At 53.2% G+C, this 23,185-nt stretch overlaps 1 long non-coding RNA gene across 1 annotated transcript; it reads left to right on the top strand.

Moving 5' to 3' along the window:
* Positions 1 to 964: 964 nt before the first annotated feature.
* LOC118660414 lies at positions 965 to 21,741 on the top strand. Its single transcript, XR_004968901.1, has 8 exons — positions 965 to 1,762; positions 12,462 to 13,094; positions 14,192 to 14,614; positions 14,743 to 14,939; positions 17,548 to 17,630; positions 20,270 to 20,399; positions 21,390 to 21,484; positions 21,624 to 21,741. It is a non-coding gene; the product is annotated as an uncharacterized LOC118660414 (long non-coding RNA).
* Positions 21,742 to 23,185: the final 1,444 nt, after the last annotated feature.

Raw genomic sequence — 23,185 nt, 5'->3', positions numbered from 1 at the left:
ACCCGATGTTCGGTGTTCTTACAACAAAAGAATAAACAAAGCACAAAGGGGCCCATGGATTCAGAGAACAGACTGATGCGCACGGTCTAGAAGGCGGGTCACAGCCTGCCTGGTCCAGAACACGCCAGTGCCTTTCATTCATCGTAAAAACTGCCCCCGGAGGCCACCCTCTCACCCGACCTGCAAACACGGGGCCGCAGCCAGCAGGGGGCAGTGTGGCACTGGAAACGTGAACAGGTGGAGCACCCACTGGGCTGGGCGGGGTGAGCAGTGCCTGCCACGGGAGGCACCAGCACACGCTCTGGAAGGCGCCCTTCAATGGCGATGTTCCCACACCGGGCCGGGCCCCAAAGGGCAGAGGCGACGGATCCAAACGTCCTCGCGTGCATCCAGACGCTGCCCCACAACGTCACAGGGGTGCCCTCTTCTCTGTGGGCCTGGGCATGACTGCTTTGTGTCAATACGCGCTTTATTCAAGTATGACAGACAGACAGACAGAAATGGCCCCACCGGCCCCTGGCGCCTCCTCTTTCTCAGGCTCCCAGCAGCCCTGCCTTCCGGGCCGGGCACAGCAGCTGCGGCTCAGCCGGAAGTCAGGCAGCTCCATTCCCGGTGGAATCCCGGGAGCCGGGCCCCTTCGTCCCTCAGCAGCAGAGCTCACTCAGCGAGGGCAGCGCGGGATGCGTCCCTCCTTGGGGACTGACAGTGAAGAAAAGAGAAACAGGAAGACGGCTCCACTTCCTCTCCGCGGACAGGCGCCCTCAGTTCCAGGGTCGCGGCTGCAGAGGGCGGGACGCGCCCCCTGACCGTCCGGGCGAGCAGCGATTTCCAACCTCTCTGGAGCGTAGACACGTTGCGGCTGCGCAGTTCTCTGTGCCGCAGCCCCCGCTCGCACCGCGGTGCTCTCTGCAGGAAGGTCCCGCCTCTCCCGGAAGTCCCGCCCCTTCCGGAAGTTAGCGGTGCGAGTGTGGACCTCAGCATCTCCAGGCACGGAGGACTGTTTGTCCTGAGTTGCTGCTGGCGTCGCGGGGCAGGGCGAGGCTGAGGCGGACGTGGGTACGGGGGGGAGGACCCCGCGCAGGCGGCCTCGGAGGGCAGCCCCGCGGGGATAAGTGCTCCCTCCGGGGATCACTCAACTGCGGGGAAGATGGCGAGTGGCGGCCGCGGGGCCCTGGGGCGCGGGCTGAGGACCGCCCCGCTCAGGCCCCGGGTCCTCCGGGCGGCGGACCCCCGCTCTGCCCGCACCAGCGGCTCCGGGAGGCGCCTTCCTAGTCGGGGTTTGTGTCTGAGGAGGACGCCCCCTCACCGGCCAGGCCCCCGCCTCCCCGCAGAGGGCGCTGGACCCGGGCCGGCCCTGCCCTGTGTGGCCCCGCTCAGGGCGCCGCTCCAGGGCTTCCCGGGCCCAAGGCCTGCGGTGTCGGACCCGCAGCCTCCTCAGCCACAGGGTTCGGCTCAGACAGAAAGTCCCGACGGGGAGTGAGAGCCACGGACCCGACCTCCCGCTGCCGGTCGGGCGTCCACGGGACGCGGCCCAGGAGGTCACTGTGCACTTGGCGCTGCAGCCCTCCCCGCGGCAGGACGGACACCGGCCATGACGCGCTCAGGGACGGCCTTCAGCTCCAGGCCTGTGGCAACAGGGGCGTCCTCGTGGGGCCCGGAGTGTGTCCCGAGCCCGTGGGCCGCCCCGAGCTGCTCTCGGCTCCTGGATCCATCAGACAGCAGGTCTGCACACCTGTGTGCACGCCCATCGGAATCACTGCAGGTGCTCGAGTAACTCCAGCCACGTGAATGCTATTGCTCGTTTTAAAGGCTCTACTAAGCTCTATTTTATTTATTTTCATTTTCTATTTCTTTTGCATTTTTCTTTCTTTTTTCAAGAAAAACGATTTAAAATATAATAATGTTACATGCAGAAAACATTAATAGTTCAAGAAAAAGAATTTGAAATATAACTTGAGGCCTGGTGCATGGATTTGTGTACCAGTGGGGTCCCTGGGCCTGGCCTGCACCCTGTCACCATCTGGGACCCCTCAGGGCATGTCCGAGCCCCACAGTCCAGGGGAGGGACCCCACAGGCGCCTCTAGTATGCATATAAGATCTTTGGTGAATCTCTTCCCGCCCTCCACCTCCCCCCCACCCCCCTCACTCCCGCCCCCCTCTGAGATTCATCAGCCTGTTCCATGTTTCCATGCCTGTGCATTGAACATCTGCCCCCTGGTGGTCACTGTGCATCATCGCACTGGTCCAACTGTCGCTTAGGCTTTTATATACTTAGACTAGGACAGTGGTCGGCAAACTTCGGCCCCTTGAGTGTGGCTCTTCCACAAAATACCACGTGCGGGTGTGCACGCACAGTGCGATTGAAACTTCGTGGCCACACACAAGGGGCTAAAGAGCAGCATGTGGCTTGTTAGCGGCAGTTTGCCCACCTCTGGACTAGGGGCCCAGTGCACGAAATTTGTGCACTGGGGGGGGGGCTCCCTCAGCCCAGCCTGCCACCTCTTTTTTTTAAAAAATATATATGTTTTAATTGTTTTATAGAGAGGAAGGGAGAGGGATAGTTAGAAACATCGATCAGCTGCCTCCTGTACACTGCCCACTGGGCATGTACCCACAACTAAGGTACATGCCCTCGGCCGGAATCGAACCTGGGACCCTTCAGTCCGCAGTCCGACGCTCTATCCACTGAGCCAAACCGGTTAGGGCAGCCTGCTACCTCTTACAGACTGGGAGCCCTCAGGGGATGTCCTACTGATGTCCTAAGCCACAGTCTGGCCTCCCTCTGCAGGAGGTGACCGGGCTGATCAGGGGAAGGTGCCAGACCCATCACACCGCTGCTGCAGACACTACCATCCACTGCAGCTGCCAAGGTGATTTCATCAACACAGACTCCAGTCCACCATGAAAAAATGACAACTTTCTTTAGACATTTTCAAGATGTGTCTTTCATAGGATATGACATTTCTTTCTTTTTTTTATCCTCACCTGAGGTATGTTTCCATTGATTTTTAGAGAGTGTGGAAGAGAGGGAGAGACAGAGAGAAACATCAATGTGAGAGGGACACTGGTTGCCTCCTGCATAAGCCCTGACCTGGGCCCTGGCCAGAGAGGAGCCTGTAATCTAGGTGCATGCCCTTGATCAGAATTGAACCCGGACCCTGCGGTCGACAGGCCAAGACTCTATCAATTGAGACAAACCGGCTAGGGCAGGATATGACATTTCTTAGCCAATCCAGCAGCAGACCTTTGTTTTTTTCCTCCAGGAGTGTGGTGGAAAAACCCTAGATCTCCTTCTTGGATTCATATAACCCAGGTTATCAAGAACACTGCAAGTGGCGGCATACAGGGAGCTTCGCCAGTGCGCCGTCAGAAAAGGTGTTTACACTCAAACTGGTTTGGCTCAGTGGATAGAGCGTCGGCCTGCAGACTGAAGGGTCCCAGGTTTGATTCCTGTTAAGGGCATGTACCTTGGTTGGGGGCACATCCCCAGTGGGGAGTGTGCAGGAGGCAGCTAATCATTGTTTCTCTCTCATCGATGTTTCCGACAGTCTATCCCTCTCCCCTCTTCTTTGTAAAAAACCAATAAAATATGTTTTTTTAAAAAAGAAAAGAAAAGGTGTCATGGGCTGCAGAGGATCCCTTGCATTGTGTCCACTGGGGTAAGGGCGTGCCTGCCCCCCCGCCCCCCAAGCCTGGCGGCCCCACAATCACTGTGTCTGTGGGATGGGGGACATGGATCCCATGGACACAGCACACAGCGGCCACCGGGGCACACCCCAAGCCCGGCTGTCCCACGTTCGCTTTATCTACCAGGCTGGGGGGCGGGGACCCGGGCCGCTTGGTGTGGCCACACGCGCAAGTGGCCATGGAGCGGGAACCTATCCTTGTGCTCATGGGTTGGGGGACGTGGATCCCGCTGACGCTGCACCTTGGCAGCTGCTGGGGACACACCCCCAAGCCCGGCGGCCCCATGTTCGCTGTGTGCACTGGGCTGGGGGGCGTGGACCCAGGCCAGTTGGCACCCCAGCCGCTTGTCCCAGGACCCAGCCCACTTGGTGCCCCCAGCCACTTGTCTCGGGACGCAGTCCGCTTGGTGCCCCCGGCTGCTTATCCTGGGACCCAGCCCACTTGGTGTCCCGGGACCCGGGCCACTTGGCATGGGTGCACACGCAAGTGGCTGTGGGGTGGGAACTTAGGGCAGAAGTTCCCGCCCCGCCCCACCCCGCTGCCACTTTTGCTTGGTGCCCCCAGCCTCTTGTCCCGGGACCCAGCCTGCTTGGTGCCCCTGGCTACTTGTCCCAGAACCCAGCCCGCTTTGTGTCCCGGGACCTGGGCCGCTTGGCGCAGGGGCACTCTCAAGCAGCCATGGGGTGGGAACTTGCAGCAGAAGTTCCCGCCCCACCCCGTGGCCGCTTGTGCTTGGCGCCCCCGCCGCTTGTCCTGGGACCTGGGCCGCTTGGCGCTGGTGCCTGTAGGCCACTCCTGGCCAGGGCATTCTGGGACCCCGGCCACTCAGGGACTACACGCAGGCCTACAGGCTCAGAGTGGCCTGGGTCCCGAGGATGTTGCCAGAGCCCAGGCCACTTTGAGCCTGCATATACAAATTAACCCACCATCTTTGGTTAATTTGCATACTCACTCCTGATTGGCTGGTGGGTTTGGCAGAGGGATGGTCAGTTTGCATTTTCTCTTTTATTATATAGGACTAGAGGCCTGGTGCACAAAAATTTGTGCACTCGGGGGGGAAGGGGGAGTGTCCTTCAACCCCGTCTGTGCCCTCTCGCAGTCTAGGACCCCTCAGGAGAAAACGACCTGCTAGCTTAGGCCTGCTCCCGGGTGGCAGAGAGCAGGCCCAATCCCTAGGTGCAGCCCCTGGTCAGGCTCAAAGCAGGGCCAATTGGGGAGTTGGGGCGCCACCCCCAGTCACGCACAGAGCAGGGCCCATCAGGGGGGTTGGGGCTCCGTACCCTGTCACGCACAGAGCAGGGCTGATCAGGGAGTTGAGGAGCTCCCCCCTGTCACTCACAGAGTAGGGCCGATTGGGGAGTTGGGGCGCGGACACAACCTCCCTATCCTCCCTGCTCTGTTCGTGACAGGAGAAGGCACCCCAACCCCCTGATGGGCCCTGCTCTGTGCCTGATAGGGGGGAGCTCCCCAACCCCCTGATCGGCCCTTGCGCTGTGTGTGACAGGGTGTGGCGCCCCAACCCACACATGGGCCCTGCTCTGTGTGTGGCGGGGTGGAGCTACAACCTCCCCATCGGCCCTGCCCCAAGTGTGATGGGGGAGTGCCCCAACCCCCTGATTGGCCCTGCTCTGTGGGTGACGGGGGGCGGTGCCCCAACTCCCCTATTGGCCCTACTCTGTGCATGACACAGGGGAGCTCCCCAACCCCCTGATCGGCCCTGCTCTGTGCGTGACAGGGGTAGCTCCCCAACCCCCTGATTGGCCCTGCTCTGTGTGTGATAGGGTACAGAGCCCCAACCCCCCTGCTCTGTGCATGACAGGGGGCAGCACCCCAACCTCCTCATTGGCCCTGCTCTGTGTTTGACAGGGTACAGAGCCCCAACCCCCCTGATGGGCCCTGCTCTGTGCGTGACAGAGGGAAGCACCCCAACCCCCTGATCGGCCCTGCTCTGTGCGTGACGGGGTGGCGCCACAACCTCCCCATCAACCCTGCCTTGAGTGTCACAGGGGGTGGCACCCCAACCCCCCAATCGGCCCTAACCTGAGCATGACTGGGGGTGGCATCACAACCTCCCAATCCGCCCTGCTCTGTGCATGACAGGGGGCAGCGCCCCAAATCCCCAATCGGCCCTGCTCTGAGCCTGACTAGGGGCTGCACCTAGGGATTGGGCCTGCCCTCTGCCAGCCGGCAGCAGGCCTAAGCCAGCAGGCCGTTATCTCCTGAGGGGTCCCAGACTGTGAGAGGGCACAGTGGGGCTGAGGGGCACCCCCACCCCCCGCCAGTGCACAAATTTTTGTGCACCAGGCCTCTAGTCCTATCTAATAAAAGAGAAACATGGTAATTAGCCGTATGTCCGCTACCCTTCCCATTGGCTAATCAGGGCGATATGCAAATTAACTGCCAGCCAAGATGGCGGCCGGCAGCCAGGCAGCTCGAAGCTAACATGAGGCTTGCTTGCTTCAGTGAAGGAGGACTCCAACATTCCCCGCCTGCCTTGCCAGTCTCTGAGCTTGCAGTTTGAAACACTGTTACAAATATAGAAGCTAAAGAAAACCACAGAAACCTGCTTTCAGCCAGCCTGGATCTCAGAGCTGGAGTTGATACAGTGTTTCAATTATAGAACCCAAACAAACCAGATACCTGATTTCAGCAGCAGAGGCCTCAGAGCTGGAGCCAGAGCTAAAGCTGGTCCAGAATAAAAATAAAAAAAAAAGAAAAAAAAAAAAGAAAAAAAGGAGCAGTTGGGAGCTTCATTCACCTGCCAGCCTGAAAACAGCCCTCAGCCCCTCACCCAGACTGGCCAGGCACCCCAGTGGGGACCCCCACCCTGAAGGGTGTGTGACCAGCTTGCAAACAGCCATCATCCCCTCACCCAGGCTGGCCAGGCACCCCAGTGGGGACCCGCACCCTGATCCAGGACACCCTTCAGGGCAAACCAGCCGGCCCCCACCCATGCACCAGGCCTCTATCCTATATAGTAAAAGGGTAATATGCCTCCCAGCATGGGGATCAGCAGATCCGCAAGGCCTCCCGGCACCGGGATCAGCGTGACAAACCCCCTGATCTACCTGTGGCTCTGTGTGTGACAGGGGGTGGGGCCACATCCTCTCTATCCACCCTGCTCTGTTCACGACAGGGGAATGCGCCCCAACCCCCTGATCAGCCCTGCTCTGTGCCTGATAGGGGTGAGCTCCCCAACCCCCTGATCGCCCTGCGGCTCTGTGTGTGACAGGGTGCGGGACCCCAACCCCCTGATTGGCTCTGCTCTGTGGATGATAGAGGGCAGCGCCCCAACCCCCCCACCCCCACGGGCCCTGCTCTGTGTGTGATGGGGTAGAGCCATAACCTCCCCATCGGCCCTGCCCTGAGTGTGACAGAGCTGCAGGGTGATCAGGGAGTTTGGGCACTGCACCCTGTCACACTGCTCCAGGGGACAGGAGGCCTCGCGGCTCTGCTGATCCCGGTACCAGGAGGCATTGCGGCTCTGCTGATCCTGGGTTCAGGAGGCCTCGCGGCTCTGCTGATCCTGGTGCTGGGAGGCATATTACCCTTTTACTATATTGGATAGAGGCCTGGTGAACAGGTGGGGGCCAGCTGGGTTGCCCTGAAGGGTGTCCCAGATCAGGGTGGGGGTCCCGCTTAGGTGCCTGGCCAGCCTGGATGACAGGCTGATGGCTGTTTGCAGCTGGTCACACCCCCTTCATAGTGGGGGTACCCACTGGGGTGCCTGGCCAGTCTGGGAGAGGGCCTGAGAGCCGTTTTCAGGCTGGAGGGCACCCTAAGCTCCCAGCCTCTCCTTTTTTTCTATTCTGGGATTTATTTACCTTCTATAGCTGTCACTGGAGCTGAGAGCCGGCTCCAGCTCTGAGGGCTGAAGGAAGGTTTCTGGGTCTGTTTGGCTTCTATAATTAAAACTCTGTTGCCATAATAGCAGCTCTAAGGTCTGAGGCCGAAGCTGGCTGAAAGCAGGTCTCTGGAGCTTGTTTAGCTTCTATAATTACAACATAGTTGCTTAGAGTGCAGCTCAGAGGCTTGCAGCGACAGGCGGGGAACGTTGGCTTCCTCTGTCACTGCAGCAAGCAAGCCTCCTGTTCGCTTCAGCTGCATGGCTGTCGGCTGCCATCTTGGTTGGCAGTTAATTTGCATATCCTGCTGATTAGGCAATGGGAAGGGTGTCAAGGTTATGGTCAATTTGCATGATTCTCTTTTATTAGATAAGATGTTATGTGCAATAAACAATAATATTTCAAAGAAATAAGATATAATAATATTATAAAAACTGTACTAACATAGTATATCACAAAAGTTGTAGGAAATCTTAAAAATCTGCAAATAACAGGATTACGTCTATTATATTCTAAAATAGTTTTTGCTCTGGCTCTATGTTTGTTCATCAGTTTATGTTGTTTGTTATATTCCACAAATGAGTGAGCTCACGTGATATATGTCTTTCTCCGACTGGCTTATTTTGCTTAGCATAATGTTCCCTAGGGCCATCCATGCTGTTGCAAATGGTAAAAGTTCCTTCTCTTTTACGGCAGCGTAGTATTCCATTGTATAGATGTACCATGGTTTTCTAATCCACTCATCTGCTAAGTGGGGCACATAGGCTGTTTCCAAATCTTAGCTCTTGTACATTGTGCTGCTATGAACAGAGGGGTGCATATGTCCATTCTGATTGGTGTTTCTGATTTCTTGGGATATAGTCATAGAAGTGGGTTTAATGGGTCTAATGGGAGTTCCATTTTTAATTTTTTGAGGAAACCCAACACTGTCTTCCACAGTGGTTGCACCAGTCTGCATTCCCACCAGCAGTGCAAGAGGGTTCCTTTTTCTCCCCATGCTGGCCAGCACTTGTATTTGTTGATTTGTTGATGATAACCATTCTGACAGGTGTGAGATGGTATGTCCTTGTCATTTTGATTTGCATCTCTCGGTTGATTATTGCTATGACATATGTCTGATATTTTGCTGCCTATGGATTCTTCTAAGATTTTTATGGTTTTCCGTTATGTTTAAATCCTTTATCCATTTTGAGTTTATTTTTGTGTTTGGTGTAAGTTGGTGGTCTAGTTTCATTTTTTTGTCTCTATCTGTCTAATTTTCCCAACACCATTTATTGAAGAGACTATCTTGACTCCATTATATACTCTTGCATCCTTTGTCAAATATGAATTGAACTTAATGGCTTGGGATGATTAGTGGATTCGCTGTTTGATTTCATTAGTCTACCTGTCTGTTCTTGTGCCAGTACCAGGCAGTTTTGAGAACTGAGGCTTTTAATATAGCTTGATATCTGGTATTGTGAGCCCTCCAACTTGTTGTTCTGTGTTAGGATTGCTGTGGCTATTCGGGGTCTTTTTTGATTTCCATATGAATTTTTGGAGAGTTTGTTGTAGGTCTGTGAAATATTCCATTCCTATCTTAATGGGGTTTTCATTGAACCTATAGATTGCTTTGGGCGCTGTGGACATTTTAGTGATGTTGATTCCACCAATCCATGAACACAGTATATCCTTCCATTTGTTTATGTCTTCTTCTATCACTTTTTCAACATCCTGTAGTTTTCTGAGTACAGGTGCTTTACCTCGTGAGTTCAGTTTATTCCTGGGTCTCTTAATTTTTTTGGTGCAGGGGTAAATAGGATTGTTTTATTAGTTTCTCTCTGTGTGAGTTCATCATTGGTGGATTTTCTGAAACAGTCTGAGGAGTATCCTAGTAGGTGTTAGTTCTTCTTTGAGTGTTTGGTAAATCTCCCCTGTGAAGCCGTCTCTTGGATGATTAGTGACTTTGACTATGTTTTCATATGTCTCTTGGCCTTCTGTATGTCCTCTTTCGAAAAGTATCTATTTAGGTCCTTTGCCCATTTTTTGATTGGATTATTTATCTTCCTTTTCTTAAGTTGTAGGAGTTCTCTGTAAATTTTGGAGATTCAACCCTTATCGGAGATAACATTGGCAAATGTGTTCTCCCATGCAGTGGGCTTTCTTGTTCTTTTGGTTGATACTTTTTCTTTTGATGTAGTCCCGTTTGTTTCTTTTCTCCTTAGTTTCCATTGGCCTAGGAGCTGTATGGGTCAAGATATTGCTATACTTTATTTTAAAGACTTCAAATAAATTCAAACTTTGAGAAAATGTATCGTAGTTAAGTAATTCCATTAGTGTGTTGAAAACATTTAACCATTCAAACATTCAATTTTATACATAATTTTTATGTCTGCAGAATTCTAATTTCTATTTTTTAGAATCTATTTCTATTAATTTAAGAGAGAAGGGAGAGGGAGAGATAGAAACATCAATGATGAGAGAGAATCATTGACCATCTCTCTGCCTCCTGCATGCCCCACATTGGGGATTAAACTGGGCATGTGCCCTGACCAGGAATTGAACCGCGACTTCCTGCTTCCTAGGTCGGCGCTCCACCCCTGAGTCATGCCGGCTTGGCTAATTTCTCTTTTTTAAGTTCTATTTGAACATAATGTCGTGGTCATGGCTTGCTCTTCAGGTTGATGTTTAGTGAAAAGGCTCCAATTGGGAGTTTACAGGTTACATTTATTATTTATTAAATTAGGAGTAGCCCCTGTCTATGGGCGCTGGCCTCTGTGAAGTCATGGTTCCCTTCTTCCCATCTGCGCCTTCTCTGGAGGCTTCTAGCATTTAGTGTCTGCCTTCAGCAGTGACACGCGTTTACGACACTCTGACCTGTCGGGCCGAGCTCACCTCACCCACAATTGAAGGCGCCCCCCATAACCTGCTTTCCCCCCCAGGTTTCCTCTTCCAGCTCCTGGTCCTCAGAGTTGGATCTTTTCCATCTAGTGGCTGCGTGGCCGGTCACAGCTGCTGGGTCCCTGGGTCTTCCTTCCCAGCTCCCGCAGGACTGCGTCTGGCAGGCCTCCCTTCCTGACTGCCCCTTCCACAGGGCTCCACGCCCCCACCTGGTGCTGCTCCCGCCTCCTCCAGGCTCAGCTGCGCTTCAGAATGAGGGCTGTGGGATGTGCAGCGCTGCAGACAGATGTGCGGTGCTCTGCTTCCAAGGAGCCAGACGGCTGCTGGCCGAGGCGGTCCCCCTGGACTGAGAAGGCGAGAGGGTGGCTCACAGGCAGGTCCCAGTGCTGTGGCGGGCTGCTCTGGGCTGCAGCCAGCAGTCCGCGTGGCCCTGTGCCAATCCTGCACGCTCAGACCGGGTCTTATAGGGTATGTCTAGTGGCCGTGAGTGTCCTACCAGGTGTGTGTTGATGCACTGTTTTTTTTTTTTGTTTTTGTTTTAAATCCTTATTGTTCAGATTATTACATTTGTTCCTCTTTTTCCCCCCCATAACTCTCCTCCTCCCAGTTCCCGCCCCACCCTCCGCCCTCACTCCCCACCCACTGTCCTCATCCATAGGTGCACGATTTTTGTCCAGTCTCTTCCCGCATCCCCCACACCCCTTCTCCCCCCAAGAATCGTCAGTCCATTCCCTTTCTATGTCCCATATTCTAATATAATCACCAGTTCATTCTGTTCATCAGATTATTTATTCACTTGATTTTTAGATTCACTTGTTGATAGATGTGTATTTGTTGTTCATAATTTGTATCTTTAGCTTTCTCTTCTTCTTCCTCTTCTTAAAGGATACCTTTCAGCATTTCATATAATCCTGGTTTGGTGGTGATGAACTCCTTTAGCTTCTCCTTATCTGTGAAGCTCTTTAACTGACTTTCAATTCTGAATGATAGCTTTGCTGGATAAAGTAATCTTGGTTTAGGTTCTTGGTATTCATCACTTTGAATATTTCTTGCCACTCCCTTCTGGCCTGCATAGTTTCTGTTGAGAAATCAGCTGACAGTCGTATGGGTACTCCCTTGTAGGTAACTGATTTTCTTTCTCTTGCTGCTTTTAGGATTCTCTCTTTGTCTTTTGCTCTTGTCATTTTAATTATGATGTGTCTTGATGTGGTCTTCTTTGGATTCCTTTTGTTTGGGGTTCTCTGTGCTTCCTGGACTTGTAAGTCTATTTCTTTCACCAGGTAGGGGAAGTTTTCTGTCATTATTTCTTCAAATAGGTTTTCAATATCTTGCTCTCTCTCATCTTCTGGCACCCCTATAATTTGGATATTGGTACGCTTGAAGCTGTCCCAGAGGCTCCTCACACTATCTTCGTATTTTCGGATTCTTTTTTCATTTTGCTTTTCTGGTTGGGTGTTTTTTGCTTCTTCGCATTTCAAATCTTTGACTTGATTCTTTCGATCCTCTGGTCTGCTGTTGGGAGTCTGTATAATATTCTTTATTTCAGTCAGTGTATGCTTAATTTCTAGTTGGTCCTTTACATAACATCGAGGTTCTCATTAGATTTCTTGAGGATCTCACTACATTTATCGGTGGTCCCAGCAGTCTTTTCGAGGGTCTTACTAATTTATCGGCGGCTTCTAGACAGTTCTTAAAAGACCTTAAAAGTGTGGTTTTGAACTCTATATCCAGCAGTTTGCTTTCCTTCATTTCTGTCATTTGTGTCCTGTGTCTTTGTCTCCACAGTTTTTATGCTTTTTTGGTGCACCCCCTAGTTGTCTTTGTGCACAGTCTTGTTGTAGTTAAGCCTTGATTGTTGTAGGTACCACTGGGGGGTGGGGGGGATTTGACCTCCAGGCCAACTGGCTGTGTCGATGCGCTGGTTTTAAAAGGACTGACTCTTTCAGCATAAACGCCTCAGCTGGCTGAACAGAAGGGTCCCTGAGAGGAGCGCGCTGCCACGATGGTCAGGTGTGTGTGATGACACTGGGTCTGTTTCACTCGTGCAGGTCGGAGCTCCCTCTCTGGAGGCCGCGCTGAGGAAGTTTGATGACGTCTATAGAAAGGGAAGCGGAGGCACAGAGGGTGGCAGCCGGCTCACCATCCTTGCCCTTTTGTATGACTTCCACCTGGTACAGTCTCTCCGCATCTCCTACATGTTGGAAAAACTGACTGGAACTTTCACAGAGAAAGATAAGGAACTGATCCTGTTCAGGCTGAGAAATGGGGATTTTCATTGAGAAAACACGATGCTATGTCCCTGGCAATGATCAGAGAGACCAGGGCAAAGCCAGCGGGGCAGGCAGCACGTTCCAGGACCAGACCAGAGATGATGGGTCCCTCGACCTGCCTCCTAAGTGCCTAAGTGCGCAGATGCTGAGCAGCAGGTAAAATAAGTGCGTAAATGCTGTGTGATGCCCTAGCCATCTGTTATCGTCTGCTCCTGGGATGAAGATGTTTTTATCGTGAGTGTGTGAGCAAACCTTATTCCTTTACTAAAACTCGGGTATTTTGTGTGTTTAAGAATTGATTTAATTCACACTCATCTGTTCAACAAATGTTCACTGAGGAAGGCCGTGTGGCTCGGGGCTCAGGTATCAACCGACCTGGACTTCTGGCTCAGCAGTGGACAGCAATGTGACGTGAGTCTTCCAAGCCTCAGTTTCCCCTTGTAGAACACAGGGCTGAGCAGAGCTCCTGCCTCTTTTCCTTTTGTGCAGATCAGAGAAAGGGGAGGGCGGGGAGCCCCTAGGGATGTGTGAGGAGCAGGGAGAGGGTGCGTGTGGGGCCCACAGGGGAGCAGGGCTGAGGCCGGTGCAAGGACTTGGGCTTTGATCCTGGAGGCCCCTGGAGGGTTCTGAGTGGGAAAATGGCCTGGGAAGGGTTCGTGCTAACGGTCACCTTGGCTACAACGTAGAAGACGGAGGTGGTCAGGCAGGAAGACCCCTTCAGGGGTCAGAGACGGTGGTGGGAGGACTAGCTCTGTGGTAGTGGATGTGGGTGTGGGAGAGGGTGTGGGAGTTGGAACTGACCAGGCGGGGAATGGATGGGTGGGAAGGTGGGGTCAGCCCATGTTCTCAGCTGGGCCTTTAGTGGACAGCAGTACATGCAGGAGACACAGGCTGAAAAGGGAGGACGGGACCATCCTGAAACCTGAAATGCTCACTGGGAGGTGCTGTGGTCTGAGCTCTCTGAGGGCGCACAGCCCTTAATATACGCGGTGGACACTGTGAATGGGTGGGTGTGATGCTGTGTGAATTCTATCACTGAAAAGTGAATACTTGGAGAAATCTCAGACAGGGGTGTCTGGGAGGTCTCTGAATTGTTCTTGCGACTTTTCTCTCGGTGTGACATTCTTTCCAGCTGAAAAGTTAAAGAGTGAACAGGCCAGGGGTGGGGAGGGAATGGCCAGTGTCGTGGAGAGGAGGGGTGGCTCAGCGCACAGGGCCAGGAGGGAGGAGTGCAGGGAGGGGGGAGAACCAGTGGGGGGAGGGGGGAAGGGGAGCAGGAGAGGGAAGGGGAGCTCTGTGGGTAGTGGTCCAGGCCCCGGTGGAGGGCTGGCGGGGTCCGGTGCTGGGTCATGTTAAAAGGCTGCAGAGGCTGGAGTGGGGATGGTCTGCCGGCGACCATCGGGTTTATCAGCAGTGGGGGCCACGTGCAGAGTTGGTTTGTTTCTTCCCAAGTTGAAGTGATGACCATTTGAAATGATGGCTCTCTTTCTTTTCTTTATGTTTTTAAGGTTCGCTGTGTGCTGGAAACAATGTTGGTTCTGAAGAACAGTGGCGTGCAGAGGATTCCGGGCTGTGAGCCTGAGCCTGTGGAGAAACTGAGGAAATTGCTAAGAGGGGAAGCGAGTTCCCTGTGGACGTGGACCCAGCGTGGAAGGGTGGGAGGTAGTTGGAGCCGCGAGGCGGGTGCCCGGCCTGGTCAGCACGAGTTGCGAGGGATCGAATGGCAGCTGTGTTTCTGCGGTGAGACCCTGGGAGGGGCCCGTGTGCAGTGAGTCCCTGTGAGATCAGCGTCCCCCACACTTAGCCGGTGGTGCTGGACTCAGCTGTGCAGCAGAATCACCATAGACCTTCTGACCACTTTGGAAGAGGGCCCACCAGGACCGGAGGCGTTAGCCCAGCAGGAGAGGGGCTTGTCTGTGTAACCTCCCCAGGTATTTTTACGTGGGGCCACAGCAGAGACCCACTGCCCTCTCCAGTCGGGGCGTCCTCTACCCTTATTTATTTATTCATTTTTTTGAGGAGAATTCTTATTTTATATGTACTTTTATTGACTTCACAGAAAACTGGAGACGGAGCGCGAAAGAGAAACGCCAATGATGAGAACCATTGATTGGCTCTCTCCTGGACACCCCGCATTGGGGATGGAGGCCACAACTGGGACATGGGCCCCAACCAGGAAGCCAACCATAACTGCCTGGTTCTGGTTCATAGGTTGACACTCAGCCACTGAACCAGGCCGACCAGGCTCGGGTGCCGGTGAAACTGCTTGTATCAAGAAAAGAATGGTATTGCTGGGTTAGTTAGCTTCAAGGTATTCTTTGAAACTATTGGAGAAGTTGCTAAGAACTGATAACTGAAAATTTGAGAATGACTTTCTATGACCTAATGGAACCCATTTTTTTCTTTAAATCCTATGCCAAGGATGTGCTTATTGATTTGAGAGAGAGAATCATTGATGTGAGAGAAAAGCATCAATTGGTTGCCTCTCATACACACTCCCACTGGAGACTGAACGCCCAACCTAGGTATGTGCCCTGACCGGGAATTGAAGCCACAGCCTTTCCGTGTAGAGAATGATGCTCCAACAAACTGATCCACACAGGCCATGTCATGGAACCAATTTTAAAAATATATATATATTTTATTGATTTTTTACAGACAGGAAGGGAGAGGGATAGAGAGTTAGAAACATCGATGAGAGAGCAACATCAATCAGCTGCCTCCTGCACACCCCCTATTGGAAATGTGCCTACAACCAAGGTACATGCCCTTGCCCGGAATTGAACCTGGGACACTTCAGTCCACAGGCCGACGCTCCATCCACTGAGCCAAACTGGTCAGGGCATGGAACCAATTTTTAGGAAAGAAAACTTTGTTACTCCTAACCTTTGTGCATATCCGTGGTCCAAAATACAGCTCAGTCCATGGGAGTTCATGGAACACCTTGATGACTTGGCGTTGATTGAATGAGATGCAATGTGTGCAATGTGCTCATCACTGTGCCAGGCTTGTGCTCACTCTTCTGTGGTTTCAGTTGGCCTCATCCTGTTTTCTATCTCATTCTTATGTATTTTCCTTAAAGTAGCTCTAGGCTCATAAAGTTTGCATCGTTTCTCTAAAATGTTGGCCCTGAAAATTGGGAGCAGAGAGTTTCAAATTTTATCATCCAGTTAATATCTCATTGCCATAAATTCATCAATTCAACTGGTCTTGAAATCTTGATTTGCATAATGATAACGAAATAATTTTCAATATATCAAGACTCCTTAAATTATATGTTATTTGCTGTGTTCTCAGTTCAGGTCACTGCATCTATAAATTTGTTTCCAGGTTAGATCACATTTGTTGGACATTAATTTAAATCCCACAAATGAAGGCGGTTAGATTTATGGAATAGCTTCTATACAAGGAATTGATTGAGATAGTTATGAAAAAGCAACCCCTTTAGGTGGAATTTTTTTTTTCATTTTTGTTCTTTTGTTTGGGGGCAGGAATAGACTATTGGGGACTCGCTATGATTACAAGGAATATAAATGGTGCTCTATTAACCGTGATTGTTCTGTTCTAACTAGAGAAAGCACGTTCTAATGTGGTGGAGAATTGTCCGCCCTGGGACATGGGAGCTAACAAGGGAATGCAGGCCACCCTTCTTTCCTGGAATGACCTAGATCAGCAACCTCGTTGGCTGTAATCTGGTCCAGGAGCCAAAAGCTCTCTGCCAACCCCCAGCCCGAGTTGCCTGTAACCTGTAACCACTATACCTTCCTACTTTCCTGGGCCTGAAGTTTCTACTTTCCCATGGGATCTTTGTCCTTCTACCCAAGATAAGCAGCTGGCTTATGTGCGCCGGGGGGAGGGGGTAGAGCAGACGTTTGGGGGTGACCTGCTGCTCTCCCTTCTGCTGCATTCATGGAATAAACGCTCATACATGAGTCAACCCTGTCTCTGCTTCATTGGCTCAAGGAGTGACCAGCAGCCCGGACCCATTGCTTGTCCAGTTTCACTTTCAGTAATTTTATTTTTTAATATATTTTATTGATTTTTTACAGAGAGGAAGGGAGAGGGATAGAGAGTTAGAAACATCAATGAGAGAGAAACATCGATCCGCTGCCTCTTTCACACTCCCTACTTGGGATGAGCCTGCAACCAAGGTACATGCCCTTGACCAAAATCGAACCTGGGACCCTTTAGTCCGCAGGCCAATGCTCTGTCCACTGAACCAAACAGGTTAGGGCTTCAGTAATTTTATAACAGACATTGGAGCTGGATAATTCATCTAAATGCTAATCAGTACTCCCCCCCCCACCCCATCTAAGTCCAAAGATTTCATCTACTTTAAACAATTTACATTTATCTTAAGTTAAGAATGAGTTTTTTAATTAACCCAAGTAAAACCATTACTAGTTTAGAAATAATTGATTGACAGCCTAAATGTTTAAATTCTGTTCTGAGGGTGCCTGTATATTTGTTCTCTAAATGTCTTTCTTGCATGTGCTAATTTAGTATTCCTTGCACAGAAAGCTATGTACAAAGTCCTTTTGTTAAAATATTTTCCAGTCTGGCCGGCATGGCTCAGTGATTGAGTGTATCACTATGAACCAGGAGGTCACCATTTAATACCCAGTCAGGGCACATGCCCGGGTTGGGGGCTCGATCCCCATTATGGGGCATGCAGGAGGCAGTTGATCAATGCTTCTCTCTCATCATTGATGTTTTTCTCTCTCCCTCCCTCTCCTTTCCCCTCTGAACTCAATAAAGATATATTTTAAAAATAAATAAAGTATTTTTCAAATATACAGCTTTTCATTGTTCATTTTTCTTATAAATTACACATTAGTGAGTGGTCTGCCAAATTGTTTTTTAGGCAATTGACTGGTGGACTTCAGGGGTTCTTATGTATGAACTATTGACAGTCAATGGGGAGAATTCCCGAGCTGGGCTCTCTAGGTAAGACTTCACAAAATAAAATGAATGTGTTGTTCCCTGAAAGGAATGGATCAAATTTCTGTAATGTGGCAGATGGGGAAAAAATAAGTTTTTGAAACGTGGATAGACATATCAGAATGAAGTGGTTAATTTCCATTTACAGTGGTATAGGATCAATACATATAACCTTTATGTTTCTTTATATTTTATGTGCCAGCTAGATCTGAAGCTTCATGGGGAGGGTGTCCTAATTTTTGTGTATTCCAAAGCAGTTAGCATGGGGCATGAGCCTCTGGCAGAGACGGTTAGAATGCAGGGCCTAGAGCAGTTTGGTTGGGGGGCCATGGAGACAGTGGAATGTTTGGTGCGGAGTTGGTGGGCGTGGAGTCGGTGGGCGTGGAGTTGGAGGGTGTGGAGTCGGTGGGTGCGGAGTTGGTGGTGCGGAGTCGGTGTGAACTGTCAGTGTGTGAAGAGTCGGTGTGAAGAGTTGAAGTGAGAAGAGTCGGTGGTCGTAGAGTCGGTGAGTGCAGAGCCTCTTCCTGTGTGAGAAGGGACTGTCCCTGCCACCCCCTCGGGGCTCTTGTGAGGAGTGAATGTGCAAGGACAGAGGGCACCTGGCGCAGGGCCGGGGATGGGCAGAGAGACGGTGCCCAGGTGACTCCCGAGTCTGTGAGCAAACCCTTCCCGCTGCCAGGCTTTGACCAGAACCGTGTCCACTGGCGGCAGGTCCACGGCTTCCCTTCTACCAAGAACCTTGGGTTCTGGCCGGTGCGGGAAAGTGAACACGAGATGGAAAAGCAGGAGCTACTGCCCACTCCCAGTTGTTAGAACTGTGCGTGGGGCCAGCCTTGGAAAACTGCCACCTAGAGCAAGGGACACGTCGGGTGCATGCGTGTTCCCAAACTGTGAAGGCACTCAGGGCAGACTCAGCCCTAGGACACCAGTGGTTCTGGGAGGGCTCCTGGGCGGGAGCAGAGATGAGGGGAAAGAGCTGACCGGCTCCGCGTGTGTGCTGGGCCCTGGGACCGGAATAGGCCCCGCGGACTCCTCCCCTGAGGGGGCCTGCGAGGGACCAGCCATGCGTCCCACACCCAGCATGTGCCTGACACCCAGGGGCCCATAGTGCTGTTTGCTGTGCCTTAGCCCTCATTTCCGGGAAACTGCCCAGAGCTGTTGGTTTTCCAAGAGGCTGTGTGTGACCTGTTCACATGGCAACTGGGTGTTGAACAAAAACTCACTGGAACAGCCATTTATTTCCAGCTCCCAGATCAGTGGAGTGACCGTGGAATTGAGAGGCCGAGGCTCAGCCCTCACACCCGGGATAGATCTTAGCCCCACCCCTTCCTTGTTAGGGAAACGGGCTCAGGGAAGTCCCGCACCTGTCAGCAGGTGCGCTCATCCAACTAGACGAGGCTGTACATGTCAGACACTCTCGCATCCTGTGTACAACAGATGGGGGCAGCTTTAGGTTTATGTGGTGCCCTTCTCTGATTTTCTGCTACTGGGCTGGGGCTGCTGCCGACACAGTGACCTGCTGCCAGCGAAGAGTCATATGCTAAGCTCAGTGGCTTAAGTGGGCAGCAGTGAAGGCCCTCAAAAGAGACGGCCTGCCCGGCTGGGCCAATGCCCAGGTCATGGGCTCCATGCCCAGGGGTGGCTTGTGGGAAGCAGGCGATCAATGATTCTCTCTCATCACTGATGTGTCTATCTCTCCATCTCCTTTCCTCTCTGAGATCAATAAAAGTATATTTAAAAGAAATATATATATACACTAGCGGCCCAGTGCATGAATTTGTGCACCATTGGGGTCCCTTGGCCTGGCCTGCGGGAATTCGGCTGAAACTGGCTCTCTGACAGCCCCTGAGGAGTCCCGGATTGCGAGAGGGCATAGGCGAGGCAGTGGGGACTCCATTGGTGTATGATCAGTGCGGGGAGGGACACAGGAGGTTGGCTAGTGGTGAGGGACCATAGGAGGGCCCAAGGGCATGTCAGGCCTGTCTAGTTCAGTCCCAATCAGCCAGACCCCAGCAGCAAGCCAACCAGCCAGTTGCAGCGTCTGCCCCCCAGTGTCAGTGCACGTCATAGCAAGCTGTTGAGTGGCCTTAGCATATCATTCGTGTATTATGCTTTCATTGGTTGAATGGATGACCGGACACTTAGCATATTAGGCTTTCATTCTATAGGATGTTAAAAAAACCAAACAAACTGATAGGGCCTGAGTGCTGTGTTGCTTTCTGTAAGGATGGATGTAGGTGGGTGACTGGCAATAAGGGTCTCTGCTGGCAACGAGGATGTGGACCGAGCTGTGATTTGGGAGTCCCTACGGCCTTTCCAAGACATGGTAAACCAGCTAAGGGGCCTGAGAGCCGCCCATCCTCCTGTCACCTGCTTTACAGCCCTGTGCTGTGCGTCACTTTGCTCAGACACCACAGAGGCCTCATGGGTCTTCATCACCTACCACTGGGTCAGCATGTCTTTTAGTGGCTGTAGGTCTCCCAGCGGGACCCTGTGTTGGAGTCCCTTCTGTGCAGCTGTGCTCTAGGAAGTGAGCAGGTGCATGGAGGCCCTTCATCCTGGGGAATGAGGGTAGCTGCACTGGGGCGGGGCAGGCCAGCGGGTTCCATGGTGTGCATCCTCACCCACCCCTCTTCCTGCACTAGGATCGTGGACACATCCCCCAGCAGTTCCTTGAGGAGCTGCTGGGGGACATCATGGCCCTCGAGGCTGAACAGGTCCAGAGGAGGAACCAGCCCGCCCACCTGAGCTGGGACCTGGAGCTGCTGATAGAAGGTAGGCAGCAGCCCCTGGCACCGGGGAGCCAGCCTGGCTGTGGCTTCTCCCTCACCCAGGGAGCTGAGCCCTTGGCTCTGAATCTCCTGGGTCAGCCCACCCTCAGCCCAAGTCAGTAGGGTGTGATTCAGGGGCCATTTGGGACCGTTTCATTGCCATTCTCCCCAAGGGGAACATGAGGGGCCTGGCAGCCTTGAAGTCAGGACATGAACTACAAGTAAGTGTTGCCAGATTTCTCAGCGCCCGTGCGGACAGTCCCGGGAGCTTCCAGGTGACAGCACACTGACCCCAGAGGCTGTCTTAGATCTGTCCGTGGGGGATTGAAAGCTCTGGATGGCAGGGGCTTCCCCAGTGCTCACTGACCTGCATTATAACAGAGGCCTGGGCTGATTGCCTCCGTTCCTGTCATCCCCGGGCAGATGGGTGCTGTCTGCTCTTTGTCTCCCTGGGCAGGGGCTGCTCAGTGACCTCTCCTCCCGAAGGACCTCACCCACGGGTGGCAAGTACTCGACACACGCGCCCCCGATCCTCTACCCCCAGCAGACCTACTGGCCAATTACCATGCCTCCCACTCCCCAGCTGAGCCCCCCAGACCCCCGCACTCTGACGGCTGGCCCGGACCATGCCATGTCTTTGCCGACTCTGTGAGTCTCTGAAATCCTTGACTTGACAGTCAGGTTAGAACTTGGCAAAAAGTGGTTCCAGCAGTTCCACCGTCTTGAACTTCTGCTTTGGCCCCTCCACGGTCACCTGCCTTCTTCTTAAGCTCTGGGTGGCTCCCCTACCGGACCCCAGCTGAGCCAGCACAGGGGCCACAACCAACAGCGACAGCAGCTTGTGAACGACACCCAGCTGACCATCCCCGGCCCTCACACCTAGGCCTCGGGGTGGGGGGGTGGCCGTCTGGGTGGATGGTCCTCTCGGGGCCAGAGTCAGAGAGGGGAAGTGGAGGCCCTGGAAGCTGGGCTCTGACTCCACTTTGCTCTTCAGCCTGCACGCGGATCATCGATTTGGAGGAGAATACGGGTACCCTCCAGGGCACAGTAAAGACACTGCAGGAGGAGAACCAGCAGCTCCGGAAGGAGGTAACAGTGGGTGGTGTCCGGAATATACGGGCAAGCCGGTGGCCAGGTGTCCTGTGGGGTGACAGGTTTGGGGTTTGCTTTCAAGCCAAGTTCACTCTGTGACCTGACTGTGGCACGGGCTGGGTCTCTGGCTCTGCAGGTGGCAGAGTTGGGGACCCAACTCACCCAGGACAAGGCCAACAGCCAAAAGGAAGAGCTGGAGGGCGAACCCCCGTCTAACATCGCCAACACCGTGAGGCCCTCCAGCGCCACACAGGTAGGCCCTCCAGAGCGCATGCCCCCCTGGCGCCCCCGCCTGCCCGAGGGGGCCTCCGGGATCACAGCCGTGTCCTGGTCATGGATCAGTGACTCCTGGGTGACCAGTGCCCTCGCTCAGCTGCAGCTCAGACCAGCAATTCTCAGCCGCTGCCGGCCGTGGGGGCAGGTGTTGCCTCCCAGGGACACTGGCCATCTTGGTGGTGGTTGACAGGACTGGGGGGAGGAAGAGGGCGGTGCTACTGGCTGTGCCGGGCAGATGGTTGTTCCGTAAATATCAGGGTCAGTTGGCTGCTAGTGTTGTTCAGATCTTCTGTATCCTGACTAATGTTCTATGTACTTTTTATTTTTCTCTTCTTTTGAAAATATTTTTATTGATTAAGTTATTACATATGTGTCCTTATCCCCACATTACCCCCTATTGGTGGGGGCAGGGAACTCATGCGCTCAGCCCCCTGTTGTCCGTGTCCATTGGTTAGGCCTATATGCTTGCATATAAGTCCTTTGGTTGATCTCTATGTACTTTTTAAAAAATAGGCTTTTACAATGGGTCACAGGGGGCAGCCAAGGAGCTGATCCAGAGAGCAGGCATCCTGTGCCCCTAAAGGTCCCGTGTGTGGAGAGGGCGCAGGGCTCCCGTAGCACCATGTGCTGGTCCGTTCATGCCGTGGGCCCGGCCAGCGCAGTTCCTTCAGTGCTGGGAGAACCGCACTCAGCACGGCTGGTGCTGCCTGTCCCGAGGGTCCCTGCCCTTTTGGGGTCTGCACTTGCCCTGCTCTTGGCCCCTCACTGCGTGTGGGGGTGCAGGGATGCGGGGTCATTGGCTCCCCGGGGCCTTTACCCAATGAGGCATCCTCACCTTTTCCCTCTGGGCAGGAGGAACCTTCCAGTCTGGGCCCCCAGAACCAACAGGGGGCGGAGGAGAGGGAGCTGGGGGAGCAGGAGAAGCAGCTGCCAGAAGTCCAGGAGGCCCTGAAGCAGGAGCAGGAGGCCAAGGCCCTTGCCGCCGCCGCCGGAGAGAACAACGGAGAGAAGGAGAGGCTGCAGCAGGAGCTTCAAAGGTAACCGCCCTGCCCCTGCAGCGGTATCTGCCGCGTTTCATTCACACCAACTCCCTCAGCTCTCGCTGAGCTCAGCTCAGGTGAGTCCCCTGGTATGGTGCCCTTTCACCCGCCCTGTCACGGTCACAGCTGATGGTCAGGAGGGAAGGGCCTCCAGCTGGTGGCTGGGATGGAGCATTGCCCAGGTGTGGGTGACCGCCCCTCCCACATGGATGATGGTGATGACTGTGTCGGGCACGGGCATCTTCATCCTCTCTCACCAGCCATTCCAGAAGGACATACGCTTGCTCCCCGTCATTCCCGCGTTCCCTGTTGGCGAACTCACCTCCTCGCTGAGATGCGCTTGTCACCCCCCATCGGTCTCCATGGCCTGTCAGGGGCCTGT

Source organism: Myotis myotis, unplaced genomic scaffold (assembly GCF_014108235.1).
Source record: "Myotis myotis isolate mMyoMyo1 unplaced genomic scaffold, mMyoMyo1.p scaffold_m19_p_1, whole genome shotgun sequence".
Taxonomy (NCBI): domain Eukaryota; kingdom Metazoa; phylum Chordata; class Mammalia; order Chiroptera; family Vespertilionidae; genus Myotis; species Myotis myotis.
This window is presented reverse-complemented; position numbering and strand designations above follow the sequence as displayed.